General features: G+C 32.6%; 3 pseudogenes; 2 read left to right on the top strand and 1 right to left on the bottom strand.

Moving 5' to 3' along the window:
• Positions 1–901, top strand: LOC136161373 (olfactory receptor 6C2-like; annotated as a pseudogene).
• A 5,266-nt stretch (positions 902–6,167) lies between these two features.
• LOC136158868 (small ubiquitin-related modifier 1-like) lies at positions 6,168–6,625 on the bottom strand (annotated as a pseudogene).
• A 1,734-nt stretch (positions 6,626–8,359) lies between these two features.
• On the top strand, positions 8,360–9,497 carry LOC136158857 (olfactory receptor 6C2-like; annotated as a pseudogene).
• The last annotated feature ends 5,224 nt before the right edge of the window (positions 9,498–14,721 follow it).

Below are 14,721 nucleotides of genomic sequence, written 5' to 3'. Positions count from 1 at the left end.
ATGGCAATCTTTATTCTGCTGGAATTGACAGATGACCCTGCGCTGAAGGTTTTGATTTTTATCTTTCTATTTCTCACATACATGCTGAATATCACTGGGAATCTGACCATCATCACATTTATATTTGTGGATTGTCACCTGAGAACGCCAGTGTAATTTTTTTTAACAAAATTTCTACTTCCTAGAGATCTCATTCACACCTGCATATATTCCCAGATATTTGTAAGACATCACAATGGGGGACAATGTCATTAACTACAATGCCTGTGCCAGCCAAGTTTTTTTACTGACCTCTTTGCAATAACATATATTTTTTCTCCTGGCTACCATGTCTTATGACTGCTATGTGGTCATCTGCAAACCTCTGCATTATGTGACCATCATGAGTAGCAAAATCTGCCAGAGACTTGCTTTTCGCTCTTGATTGGCTGAACTATTGGTCATAACATCACCACTTAGTCTGAGGCTAAATCTGAAATTCTGTGACTCCAATGTCATTGATCATTTTCTCTGCAATGCTTCTCCCTTCCTGTAGGTATCCTGTTCAGACGCACGGTTCATGGAACAAATTGTTTTAATCTGTGTGGTGCTTACCCTCATTTTGACTCTTAAATATGTAGCTTTATCCTATACTTATATTGTGAAGACAATCTTAGGATTCCCTTCTGAAGTCCAGCAAAGAAAAAAGGCTTTTTCCACCTGTTCTTCTCACATGATTGTGGTTTCCGTTATGCATGGCACATGCATGTTCATCTATATGAATCCTAGAGCCGAGGAAGAAGTGCCTATTAATAGAGTGGTTTCACTACTTATGTTTTCCATTTCACCTATGTTAAATCCATTTATTTATGCACGGAGAAATAAGCAAGTGAAGAAATCCTTCAATGACTTGATCAAATGAGTTGCATCATTATTAAAGAAGTAAAATAAAATAGCAGTCATTAAATAAAGTTAACATAGAATATGAGTGGCTGCCTAACCTTTATATTGAAGCTTATAATTTTCTTTACCTTTTAATAATCTATATTTCAGTTTCATTTCTCTGTTCCTCTTAGATTTACTTACGTTACACCTTGATCAACTTAATTATTTCCTTCATTTTCTCTCAACTTCTTGAAGATTTGCCTTGGTAAAGAAAATGAAAATGTATTTCTCATAAATCTATTTGTAGATAAATATGCTGTTGTGTTAAGTCGCTTCAGTTGTGTCAGACTCCTTTCTACCTTGTGGGCTGTAACCACTAGGCTTCTCTGTCCATGGGATTCTCCCGGCAAGAAAGTTGGTATGGGTTGCCATTTTCTTCTCCAGGGGATCTTCAGACCCAGGAATCAAACTTGCGTCTCTTTTGTCTCCTACATTGCCAGGCTGGTTCTTTACCACTAGTGCTACCTGGGAAGACCAGGTAATATAATCCCGTATAATTAAATTTTATGGTATAATAAAAACAATTCATTAGTATTCCATAAAACTGGTGGCATAATACACTGATTGCTGTATTCAGATATGGATAAAAGTCTACAAAAATTCCAGTGAGAACTGAAATTATGTGATAAGATACTGAATAGAATGAATAAGGGCATGATGTAAAAGTACAATGAACGACTGAGAAATATAGTTGTAACAATTCCAATGCTCTAGGAAGACACTTTAAAAACAAAAATGTGTTGGATAAAATCTCTCAACTATTTTTTTAATATTGCTAAAAGGGAAGGTTAAAATGTGAGCAATCATAATGTATCAAAAGCACAAAGGAATCAGAAAGGAGATAAGTAATCCCATTTATGACCAGGAAAGGAAAAGATGGAGGGTGGAAAGGGCAAGCTATTGGATTATGAATTAGAGGTTGGAGTTTAAAAGCCCATTTGGTGACTGGAGATGGAGTCAGGATCCAAATGGTGAAAATACTTAAAGCGACAGAGTAGCATAAAATCAAGACTTCAAAATTGTGACTTAAGAGGAAAACATTGGCCTCCTATGTAAAAACACAGCAATTTTCTCTAAGAAATTTTTCTATCTCTTCTTGAGTTATGAGCTACAAATAAAGACATGGAGACCATTATTATGTTTCTATTTCTATCTGAGAAAGATTTTACAGCCCAAATTATATATATATTTATATATATATATATAAATGTATATATACACACACACACATATGTATCTATAAAGCTACTAATACTATGTATAAAAACTGCAATAGTGAATTCAAATGAAAGTATGCAGTGAGATAGAGACACTTCATAAGAATTCATAGAAATCATATAAAAGCTACCCTCAGAAGAAATCAAATAATTCTTCAAACATAAATTATTCATTATTATAAAAACAAATGGAACAAAAATACCATTCTACTGCTCATTATAAAATTTAGATTACAATAGTTAGCTATTCTAATTGCAAATTAGAATAACATCACATAGATGCTATAGATGTAACATAGCAACACAACAACAAAAAAAATGTGAAGATGTAGTGCTAATGAACAAAGTTTTAGCAAACCAGAATTTTAAAAATTAATTCTAGATGTGGAAGACAAATATATCAATCTCCATAAAACACTTAAGAAGGCCAATAAAATGCATGTTTAAAGAGATAAAAGGACAAGATTACTTTAAAACTAACCATGGTAAATCAGTAGATAAACTTGTTATGATTTCAATTATACAAACAATATCTCTCCATATTGAATTTTATGAAAATGTCTTAATATTTGACAAAAATATGACTATGAAGTTATAAGATAAACTATAAAATTCACTGATGAATATAGGTAGGCTATTTCAAACAGAACCAAAAAATAGTCCAAATTATACTATGATCAATGTTTATTTCCATAATACAAGAGTAGTGATAGATAATAGATAATAGAGATATAAAGAAATTTATACAGAAATAGAAATGTATATCAATACTTACACACATATATAATATATAGTCCAATTTTGCTATAACAACAAAATAAAGAAATAACATTATATTTCAGTTTTGATTAATTGATCAAATGATCACTGGATACAAATCAATAATCTCTCCTAATACACTTAAAGTAAAATGAGAATATGATGAACTACAAAAATAAAATAATTTCTAAAGAAATAAAAATTACATACTTTTATTGTTCTGTGTACTCATCTTAAGTAAAATCAAGAACAAATGAGAAAAAAGAAACAAGTGAGGGATGCTCACCTTCATCCCTGATAATCAGCATTTCATTGTCATCTTGAAAATGCCATAAGATAAATAATAAAATAGTTGGAATTATTAGAATGAAGTTATGAAACCCCTGTAGTTAGAAATTATGAAAACCTTGTTTTTTCAAGTTTTTACCTGTTTGAAAAGTGAATGTACCTTACAGTAATTGCCATTTTAACATTTTACATATTTTATTCACTACTTTTTCATTATAGTACATAAAATAATGACATATATTTAATTAGAGTTGATGAAATCTAATAGAAAACTTACAGACATTAATAACATTTAGTTATTTGGATGAAGAAAGGATGAATGCAATCAAAAAGTTAGTTTTGACAATATTTATAGCAGCAATAAGCTCCTCCATCAAAGCAATCAATTTGACTGCTAAAGAATAGATTCTGTTGGGGATTCAATGTGTTACAAAATAAAATACTAATTTGCCCACTCAATAGACAAATTTAACACAACTCCAATTGGAATCAACTTTTTAAAAATTTTTAGTTGCACAAATTATCTCAGTATGAAATAGTTAAATTTCATGAATGTGGAACACATAAATGAAAAATGATTATTAGTGAATAGAAACTTACTTTAAATAGTATCAAAACATATTATAGATCAGTTAGACCAAATTAATATGGTACTTGCATTAAAAAAGATAAAACATTCAGTAGAACATTTGAGAGCATGAAAGTATACACTAAAAAATAGCCTTTATTTATATATAAAGTTTTACTTTACTTGTTATATAAAAGTGGGATATTTTCAGTTTGTTAAGAAAATCATTGTTTACATAATAATTGCTTCAGTCACAAGAAAAGCTCAAATGAAAAATTTTATTTTTTATTCACACGAACAAGTTGCATTCTAAATGATTAAAAATTTTAAGTGTGAAATTAAAATTTTAAGTGTAAAAATAAGCCGTGAAAACAAGACAAAACAAAATAGCAGTAACTGTTTCAGGTAATGAATGCTAATGAGCTTCATTGTGGTGGCTATTTCTCAATGTATATTTATAAGAAACTATCAGATTTTATACCATATACATACATGTATATTCTCATTCATACCTCAGTAAAGGTGAAAAAATATGTTTTAGAGAAATGAAAAAATGCATACATACTATATGACTCCATTTATATAATATTTTAGAAAATGCAAACTAATCTATAATGATAGAGACTGATAGGTCTTTGAGAGTAGCAGCAGGGATGGGCAGGATAGAGTGAGTAAACAGGAGCACAAGGAAACTGGAAAATGAAGGATTAGCATGATGGGATGACACTTGGGAGTACACATATGTCAGAATATCAAATTGTACACTTTAAATAGTAAAGTTTATTGTATGTCAATTATATCTCAATAATGTAGTTAAAAATTAAAGAGCAAAATTTACTTGATAGATTTGACTGTATAAAAGTATGAATTATAAGGAAAAACTTAGTATCAACACTTAAAGACTTAAAATCTTTATATTATATATGTATATATATATATATAAAATAAAAGAACAAGACATGAATAGGTATAAGAATTAATTTACCAAATCTAATTATAGTGGCAAATATTTGACATAAACTGATTTCATGATTTCTATAATATTATATAAATTTTCTAAAAGTGAAATATTTTTGTTGAGAAATTTCACTTTTATAAATTATTCTCACACATTAAAATACATTTGTATGAGCATCCTTTTGATAGAACAATTGGCAACTTTGGAAAATAAAAATAATTTTACACTTGGTTCAGGTTTTTTTTTTTTTTTTGCATTAGAGCTGGGTTTTATTTGCTCTTCTAAAGTAGCTAGATGACATTCTACTTGGAATAATACAAAATTGGATTACATATGTGCATATATATTCTGAATTATGTGATTCATTAAGGAGCTTAAAGAAAAAGTTAAGCCCTCTAATTAAGGAACTAATTTAGCATTTTAATTTTACAGTTGAAAAGAGGATATAGAGAAATAAAATATAAACAACCTTAACTACAGAGAACATTTTGAAAATTGTTAAGGGAAAAACTGAAATTATCAGTATCAATTAACAATTTTTGGTGTGCCCATTTATTCAACATATTGGGTAAGTGGATCATATAAATGCACCATACAGGAATATCAAGTTTTTAAAAAAAAAACAACAATGAGTATTTAAGAAGGTATTGTGACCTTAATTAAATCCTTACTTCTGAAGGCACTTCAGTAACTTTCAGTGCTTCAAAGTCATGATTATCACTGCACCATCCAGAAAAAGAATCTGTACCATATAGGAACAATAATTTCCAGTATGATGCAACAAAATCTTATGTTTTAAACATTTTCTTTTTTCTTTCGGTACAATTAAAAATAAAATAAACAGGGGTACATTTTTTTACAAATATTTTGTTTATTTTAATGAAGCTGGTACAGACACTGTCCATTTAAAACCCATATCCCAGGCAAAAAAGTACAAATAAAGTCAAAAAGAGTAATGCTCTGTTGTATACACTTTTACATGAATAACTTTAACTGCTAATGAAAATTAGATCTTTTCTGGGATCTTCTGGCAAGATTTTTCTTTCATCTTAAAATGCTTTCTGTTCAGTGAAGCCATCTTTGGAATTAGTCATGATTCTCCGTCATTTTGACTCCAACTGGATATTCCTCTTCTTTTGGTCTAGACCCTCAGATTTTAAAAGTAGCTTCAAGTTAAGGAAAGGTCATTTTCCAACAGTTCTGTTTTCCAAAAAACTTCCATCTCGCACTGAAAGTCATAGTCCAGGAGTGAAGCAATCACATGCTAGAACTTCAGGGCCAATTGGAAAGTCATTAGGAACACTTGCATTAGTTGATCTTACTTATCACAAGCCTGCAAATGCACAGTCCTGGAAAAGGTGGGCTCTCTATGCACACACGTAATTTTTAAAAAGGAGAGAGTGATATGAAGGGGGCTGAGGTTTGATCACCAAATCAGCACAATGAAAAGAAACAATAATGAATAATGGGCACTAGGATTCAATTTACCAGATGCTCTAAAGAGATGGGGTGCCAGTTTTCAATTCTGTTTTGAACACCACATTACAAAAGAACTATTTTTAAAAATAAAAAAGGATTAAGGGGAAAGAAAAAAAAAAAAGAATACCTAAACCATTGAATCACCCCCTGTTTGTTCCTGATAAACTTCAATCACATCTTCTTCCTCCACTCCCAGTTCTTTCGGAGTGTGATTATCAGCAATTCTCTGACCTTCAAAGAGAAACCTGCGTGAATTCCTGGGAACTCCCTGTCGTTGACAGTATGAATCTTTGAGTCTCTTGAGATGTGTCGTCATTTTCACTTTAAAGTGAATCTCACTGCTGTCCTGTCCAATGACTTTGAGTTTAATACAGTCTCCTTCCTTCTTACCCCCAAGTCCTCGGTTGAAGGTTTTGCTTCCTGGTCAGACATGGTGACGGTGGCTTCCCCCGGGGTCTCCGCACACCAGCGGCCTCGGGTGGCAGAACCTCGCTCCGTGGTTTGCAAATCCTCTCTGCCCGACAGCACAGCACCGCGGCTGGCCAGGTACTGTGTTAAAACTGGCCACAATTGCCATTGAGGCGATGTTACTTTGAAAAAAAAGATACTCTGAGGTAAACAAGCTATGTTTAAATACATAAATGCGTTATTATTTTCATGAAATACACATAACAAAACTTATCATTTTGACCATTTTTGAGTGTAAAATTCAGTAGCATTAAATGCATTCATGTCGCTGTGCATACGTGCGTGGTGCTCAGTTGCTCAATCTTGTTCGACTCTTTGCGACCCCATGGACTGCAACCCATCAGGCTTCTCTGTCCATGGGATTTCCCAGGCAAGAATACTGTGCTGGGTTGCCATTACTTTCTCCAGAGGACCTTCCTAACCCAGGGATCAAACCCATGTCTCCTGCATTTCCTGCTCTGCAGTTCATTTTTTTTAATGATTTATGTAATTGAAATGATACCGCTGTCCTCCTGACCTGTGTCAAATGCTGCTGTAACATCCTCCTGTCTCCAAAGACACAGTCCCCACTGAAGCTTGTGTTATGTGTCTTTTGCCAAACTTCATTACTCAGAAGATTAAGTAATGACTCTTGATTGTAGGTCAGCAAGGACCATTTGTTTTTATCACTTGTATTTTCTGCAAATTAAAAAGGAAAGTGACATTTGACACTGACTGTAATAGCATTTCTCTCTGTCCTGCTGATTTAACATTATCTCCTCTAGCGGTTGAGAGAGTTCCTCAGCTCTTACTGTAATTTATTTTTGTTTCAGTAATGGAGATAGTAAGAAAATATTTGGAGGTTTGACTGGAAGATGTAGAAGGGAAGGGGAATTAGATTATCATATGTATCAGCAGTAGAGGTTACATACATGTTCAGTAAAGGTAATGCAGGGAAAAAACATGTGGACTATGTAGCAGGAAATGGTGGGCAAGCAGCAGGACTTAGCTTGCTTGTAATAATTAAGCACACTTAACCTAAAAAATGAGTTTGAGCAGGCTCCTGGAGTTGGTAACGGACAGGGAAGCCTGGCATGCTGCAGTCCATGGGTTAGCAAAGAGTCGGACGTGACTGAGCAACTGAAGTGAACAGAACTGAATCTAAGAAGAAACTAGCACACAAAATTTTCTTTTGGAGCAAAGACCTCAAATTTTGCTCTAGAGTCTAATAGAGTAAACCGCAGTTATCATAGCACTGTTTTTTTTTTTTTTTTAATTTTATTTTATTAGTTGGAGGCCAATTACTTCACAACATTTCAGTGGGTTTTGTCATACATTGACACGAATCAGCCATTGAGTTACACGTTCAAGGTGTCAAGAAAAGATATGAATTCAAGAATGCAATTTTTTAACTTCATTTCTAAATAAGGAAAAATCTTGAAAGCCAAAATATATCATTGCAACCCATAAAACTTGTTAGCATTTACTTAGTCACAGTGGAAAATCTTAAACACAAGATAGACATAAGACATGTTGGTGTATATATATATATTTGTGTGTGTGTGTGTGTGTGTATAAACATTATTAACACATATAACACATTACATATAATAAAATGAAAGATTAAATAAAAATTTTAAATCAGTTAAAATAGTATATAACAAAAAGAAAATTTCTCTAAATGTCACACACAGACTGGAGAGAAGTCAGAAGTCAGTGATGAGAAATGGTACAGTAACAACATTCATTCTGCTGAGACTGACAGACGACCCTGAGCTGCAGGGTTTAATTTTTATCTTTCTATTCCTCACCTACACACTGAGCTTAACTGGAAACCTGACCATCATCACATTCACCTTTGTGGATTCCCACCCGAAAACATCAATGCACTTTTTCTTAAAAAATTTCTTCTTCTTGAAGATCTCCTTAACATCTTCTTGTATCCCCAGCTACCTGTATAGCACAGCTACAGATGACAGGGTCATTACCTGTAATGCTTGTGTCACTCAAATATCTTTTACTGACCTCTGTGGAGCAACAGAACTTTTTCTGCTGGCCACCATGTCCTATGACTGTTACGTGGCCATCTGCAAACCCTTGCACTATGTGACCATCATGAGCAGCAGTCTGCAGGATTCTCATCATCTTTTGTTGGATGGCTGGTTTGTGTGTATTAATCCCACCACTTAGACGTGAAGTCGCTCAGTCATGTCTGACTCTTAGCGACCCCATGGACTGTAGCCTAACAGGATCCTCCATCCATGGGATTTTCCAGGCAAGAATACTGGAGTGGGTTGCCATTTTCTTCTGCAGGGGATCTTCCCGACCCAGGGATCGAACCCAGGTCTCCCGCATTGTAGGCAGCTGCTTTACTATCTGAGCCACCAGGGAAGTCCCATAGCCTGAGTTTAAATCTCAAATTTTGTGACTCTAACAACATTGATCATTTTGGCTGTGATGCATTTCCTTTAGTGAAAATCTCATGCTCAGACACATGGTTGATGGGACAGACGGTTATAATTTGTGCTGTGCTGATCCTAAATACGACTTTTGTGTAGTTCTGTCATATTCTTGCATCATCAAGACAATTTTGAGATTCCTTTCTGCTCAGCAAAGGAAAAAGGCCTTTTTGACCTGTTCTTCTCACATGAAAGTGGTTACCATCACCTATGGTACATGTATTTTCATCTATATGAATCCTACAGCAGAGGAAGAAGTGACTCAAAAAAGTGGTTTCACTCCTCATTTTTTCTGTTTCACCTACGTTGAACCCATTTAGTTATACCTTGAGAAAAACCAAGTTAAGAAAGCCTTTAAGGACTCAATGAAAAGAATTGCTTTGCTCTCATCTAAGTAAGAAAATAAAAGATCATCTCAAAAGGATAGGAAAGAGACATTTTTGAAGGTTATAATTTACTATTAGCAAAATGCATATTATTACAATGAACACACATATATATTAGATAAAATTTAATATTCTTTTATTTATTAAAAGTTGTCAATAGAATGTATCAGAAATAGTGATTTAACTGAGTATAGTAATAATCTATGAAAGCATGTGGATAATCAGGAGAGTATAGGCAGGCATATGGGAACAGAGATTGCACTATAGATGACAGAGGCTTAAGGCTGAAGTCTCAGGATTACTGTAGTAAGAGCACTTGGGACACAACAGATGTGCATTTAATGAAAGTTTGAATTAGTAAACCATACTTATCTTCATGGAAAGATTTCATTTTTTCCTGAGAAGTAATATGTGCAGCTTACACAGCTGTGAGTCAAGGGAAAGACATTCCCCAGTATATTTGATACCTGTGCCAACATCTAACACCAAGTGTAGCTTTCATATTCCAGATTCTATCATAATAATCTAAATGATTAAATACAACAAGTTGAAAAATCCACACAAATGTAATTCCTTGGAAATTATAGATTTTATACCAAATCAACTGATTACTATCAGGATAACAATGAAATGCAGACATAACAACACAGATTTGGAACACTGACAAAACTGTGGTCAATAGGAATTTTGTTAACTTAAATTATTCATTATTTAAAAAAAAATGTAAACTAGCCCCAAAGAGGGGAATTTGTACTCATCTGAATAAAATGAAAAAAAATGAAGAATTAACAAAAGTAAATGGGAAATGTAACTTACTATGGGTAGAAAATGAAGTTAGTTAAGTAAGCTAGAGGGATTAAAATCAGTTCTTTGAAAAGCCCAACAGCATAGCTAAATCCCACTCCAATGAATGTAATGAGTAAAAAACAAATACTCGATATGTAACTGGGAGATCTTGGACAAACAATAACATAAGAAAACAAAATAATTAGGAAAAATATGAGGGAGAATAAATAAACGATTGCATTTGTTTGATTTCAAAGTCTTATTCAAATTTTGCTTTTATGAAATGAAGTTATTATATGTCATAGAATGAATGATATCAATCATGGTTCAGTTTAATCAGCAACATTTTGTTTTCAACAGTTAATACACAGGAAAATTTTATGTCTTAAAGTGATGTCCTAAAATTGATGAAATTTGATATTTTTTAAAATCTTGAGGAAATTCTTACATATTCAGAAAACTCAAGAAACTCTAATAGAGAAATAGTGCAATTAATAAGGGAATTTGGTTTCTAGATGACAAAATTAAAATTAGTTAAAAATCAGTAGACAATCATAGCAATAAGCAATGGGAAATTTTTAATATGAACACATACATGTGTATTTATGTATTTTGGAAAAAGCAATCTATAAGTAATTATAGATTATGTATTGTAGAATCACATATTACTTTATTTGTGTACAATCATTAAGCAAGTAGAACATTAAAACAAGATAAATTTTAATGCAGAGTGTCTGAAGCAGAAACTAAGTGGTGCAATCAGAAAGAAGAATGGGTAGAACAAAACAAACAAAAAAATTAAACATTCATCATAAAATCACATGAAATATGAGAGTTTCAGTAAATATATATGCATATATATACATATATTTGAGTATAAAGAAACTTTTTTTCAAATACATTTGATTCTACAATTGAATGAAAGATCATTAAATATTTGTTGCCAAGTGAAAGAAATGAAGTTGCAGTTTATTTTGTTAATATTAGTTCAATAAAGATATAAATATGAAAAGATAAACTCTTTGAATGTTTAAATATTGTACATTATACAATGGAATTATATTCATCCATAAACAGTGGGAAATCATATCACTTGCAACAGCATGACTAGACCTTGAGGGTATTATGTTAAGTGAAATAAGTCAGAAATAGACAAATACTGTATAATCTCATTTTTTTGTGGAATTAAGAAGCAAAAGCAAAACAAAGAAGTCAACCTCATAGAGAAAGAGATCATATTTGTGGTTATCAGAAGAAGGAGGGCAGAAGCAAATGAAGAACATGATGCTAACACCGCTGTAAGGTATATTTGAAAATTGTTAAGAGAGTGATCCTAAGAGTTTTCATCAAAAAGGAAAAAAAACATATTTTGTATCTTTATGAGATGGATGTTCACTAAACTTTTGTAGTAATCATTTCACAACGTATGTAAGTCTTTATGCTGAATGTCATAAACTTGCCATCCAGTGTGGCATATCAACTGTATCTCAATAAAACTAGAAAAAAATTAAATATAAAAATCCCATTAAAAAGAAGAGCACTGCAAACTCAAACAGAGTGGAGGGTATGTGAAGAGACTAAGGTGGAAACTAATAAAATAGGAAAATATTTGAGAAATCATCAAGATTAATGAAGACATGCCAATAATGTGGCATTGGTGTAAGAATAAGCAAATAGATCAGCAGAGAGAATAAACAATGAAAGAATAATATATACAAGTGTGGTAAAATGAGGTATGACAAAGCAATACAGATAGGGTAACATTTTCAAAAATCCTGGGCTGTCAGAAATATTTTAGATTTTTATCCTGGTTATTTTGGTTGTTTACTCCTGGTAAACTTGTGAAAATCAATCTTGAAATTCAGGTATAATATGTAAACTTTTAATATGCATATATTTCAGTACAAATGTTTAAATAAAAAAGTGTAGAATTAAAAGCATACAGCTAATATTACAATTAATAGGAAAAACAAAAAAAATTAAAAAGGGCAATGCTTTCAACCTAAGATCAGGAATAAGAAAAAGAGAGCCATAACAAAATTTCATAAAAATAAAAATTAAACACATGGAGATTTTTTTAATAGGTGGAACTATTTTATTGACAAATAACATGCTTGTTTATGTAGGCAAGAATACCAAAAATACTGCTAGAACTAAGAAAACATAGCAAGGGCTCAGAATGAAAAGTTAGTGAACAAAAATTAACTGTATTTCTACATACTAGCAACAAATAATCTGAAAACAAAATTCTGAAAATTCAAAATAACCTAAAATGCCTTTGGAATGAATTTAACAAAAGGCATCTAAGCAAAGACATCACTTTGCCAACAAAGGTCCATACAGTCAAAGCTAGCTGTTTCCAGTAGTCATGTATGGATGTGGGAGTTGGATCATAAAGAAGGCTGAGCACCAAAGAATTGATGCTTTCAAATTGTGGTGCTGGAGAAGAGTCCCTTGGACAGCAAGGAGATCAAACCAGTTAATCTTAAAGGAATCAAATCTGAATATTCATTGGAGGGACTGATGCTGGAACTGAGCTCCAAGACTTTAGCCACCTGATGCAAAGTGCCGATTCATTGGAAAAGATCCTTATTCTGGGAAAGAGTGAAGGCAAAGGAGAAGAGGGTGGCAGAGAATGACATGGTTAGATTCATGTTCACCAACTCAGTGGGCATGAATTTGAGAAAACTCCGGGAGATAGTGAAGGACAAGGAACCCTGGTATGCTGCAGTTCATAGGGTCGCAGAGTCAGACACAACTTAGTGACTGAACAGCAACAAAATCTACACTAAAAATACAAAACATCCCTGAGATAAGTCAAACCTAAGAAACAGAGATACAGACCACTTCCTTGGATTGAAAGGCTATTTTTTTAACCCATAGATTCAAAGCATCCTCATTCAAATTCCAAGCAGGATTTTTGTCGAAATTGATGAATTGATATTAAAAGTCATACAGAAACTGTAAGGACCTAGTAGAATCAAAGTAATTTTAAACATGATTAACATATGTGGAGAATTTACACTACCTGACTAATATGAGCTACAGTAATTTCATCAGGTTTTGCCAGGTGGCTCAGTGCTAAAGAATCTGCCTGCCGATGCAGGAGATATGGGTTCAATCTCTGGGTCAGGAAGATCCCCTGGAGAAGGGAATGGCAACCCACTCCAGTATTCTTGCCTGGGAAATTCCATGGACAGAGGAAGCTGGCAGGCTACAGCCCATGGGGTCTCAAAGATTTGGACATAACTTAGTCACTAAACACCGATTTCATAGAAGGTAAGCCTTCCAGAATGGCGGTGTGAAAAGATCAGCAAAAATTCTTCCTGAAAAAGCAAGAATAAATGTGGACAAAAATTGGCAGATTTTTGTCGTACTGATGCGTTTTAAAATATTCTTTTCCTAGACACATGTTTAATGAACTATTTCTGAAGAGTTCATTATAACATGAAAATTTGCGGTCACAAAGTAAGGGCTCTGAGAAAGGAGGAGAAAGAGAGTGAGAGAACTGAACATGTTTAAAAAATCAAGAAATCCGAGTGAAGGTTACATATTCTTGTAACTTTTCTTGTAAATCTAAAATGATTTCAAAAATTTAAGACTTTCAAAATATTAAAGAAATATATGCCATTTAAATCCAAAGATTGTGAGGCTGGATTGAAAGATAAGATTCAACCATATGCTACTTACAGGAGACAATCTGTAGGAAGAGATAGAAAGAAAAATATAGATGGAGAGATAGACCCATGCAAATACCAACAAAAGAAAGCTGATTAAGGTGTATAAATACGAGATAAGGTAGACTTCAAAGACATATTATAATCAATAAAGAGATACTTTTTGTAATATACAATGTTCAACTCAAAAAGATTATATAAATAATTTTTTGACAGTCAGCAACATTGAAACACATGAAATTAAAATTGATAGGATAAAAGAGAAAAATAGAAAGATCCAGAATTATAAAGTTTGAACAAGATTTATAGCTGATGAAGCATACATCTGTACTGAGTTTAGTACAGACATAAGAAGTTTGAAAAACATTAAAACCTATTATGATCGACATTTAGAGAACTCCCTACAAGTAAGAGTATAATATACATTTTTTTTTCAAATTGCACAAGGAACACTCAGAATATATGTTGTACCTTTGTCTTAACAAATATCCAAGTATTGAAGTAACTTAGATTACATTATATAGCCAAAATGGAATTGAACTAAAAATTAACATTTCAATAAAAGATTACTAGAAAGCCATGAAATGTTTGAAATTATGTAACCACTTACACATAGCTTGTGGGTTAGTAGTAGAAAAGCAGGTGGGAGTTTAGAAAATGTACTGAACTACAAGAAAATTCCATATTTGTAAGAAAATTCAAGTTTTAAATGCATATATTTTCAAAAAGAAATATTAAATACTTAAACTTCCATCAGTATGTACATTGGGGAC

Source organism: Muntiacus reevesi, chromosome 1 (genome assembly GCF_963930625.1).
Source record: "Muntiacus reevesi chromosome 1, mMunRee1.1, whole genome shotgun sequence".
Lineage (NCBI taxonomy): Eukaryota > Metazoa > Chordata > Mammalia > Artiodactyla > Cervidae > Muntiacus > Muntiacus reevesi.
The sequence above is the reverse complement of the archived record's forward strand: the minus strand, read 5'-3'. Positions and strand labels throughout refer to the sequence as shown.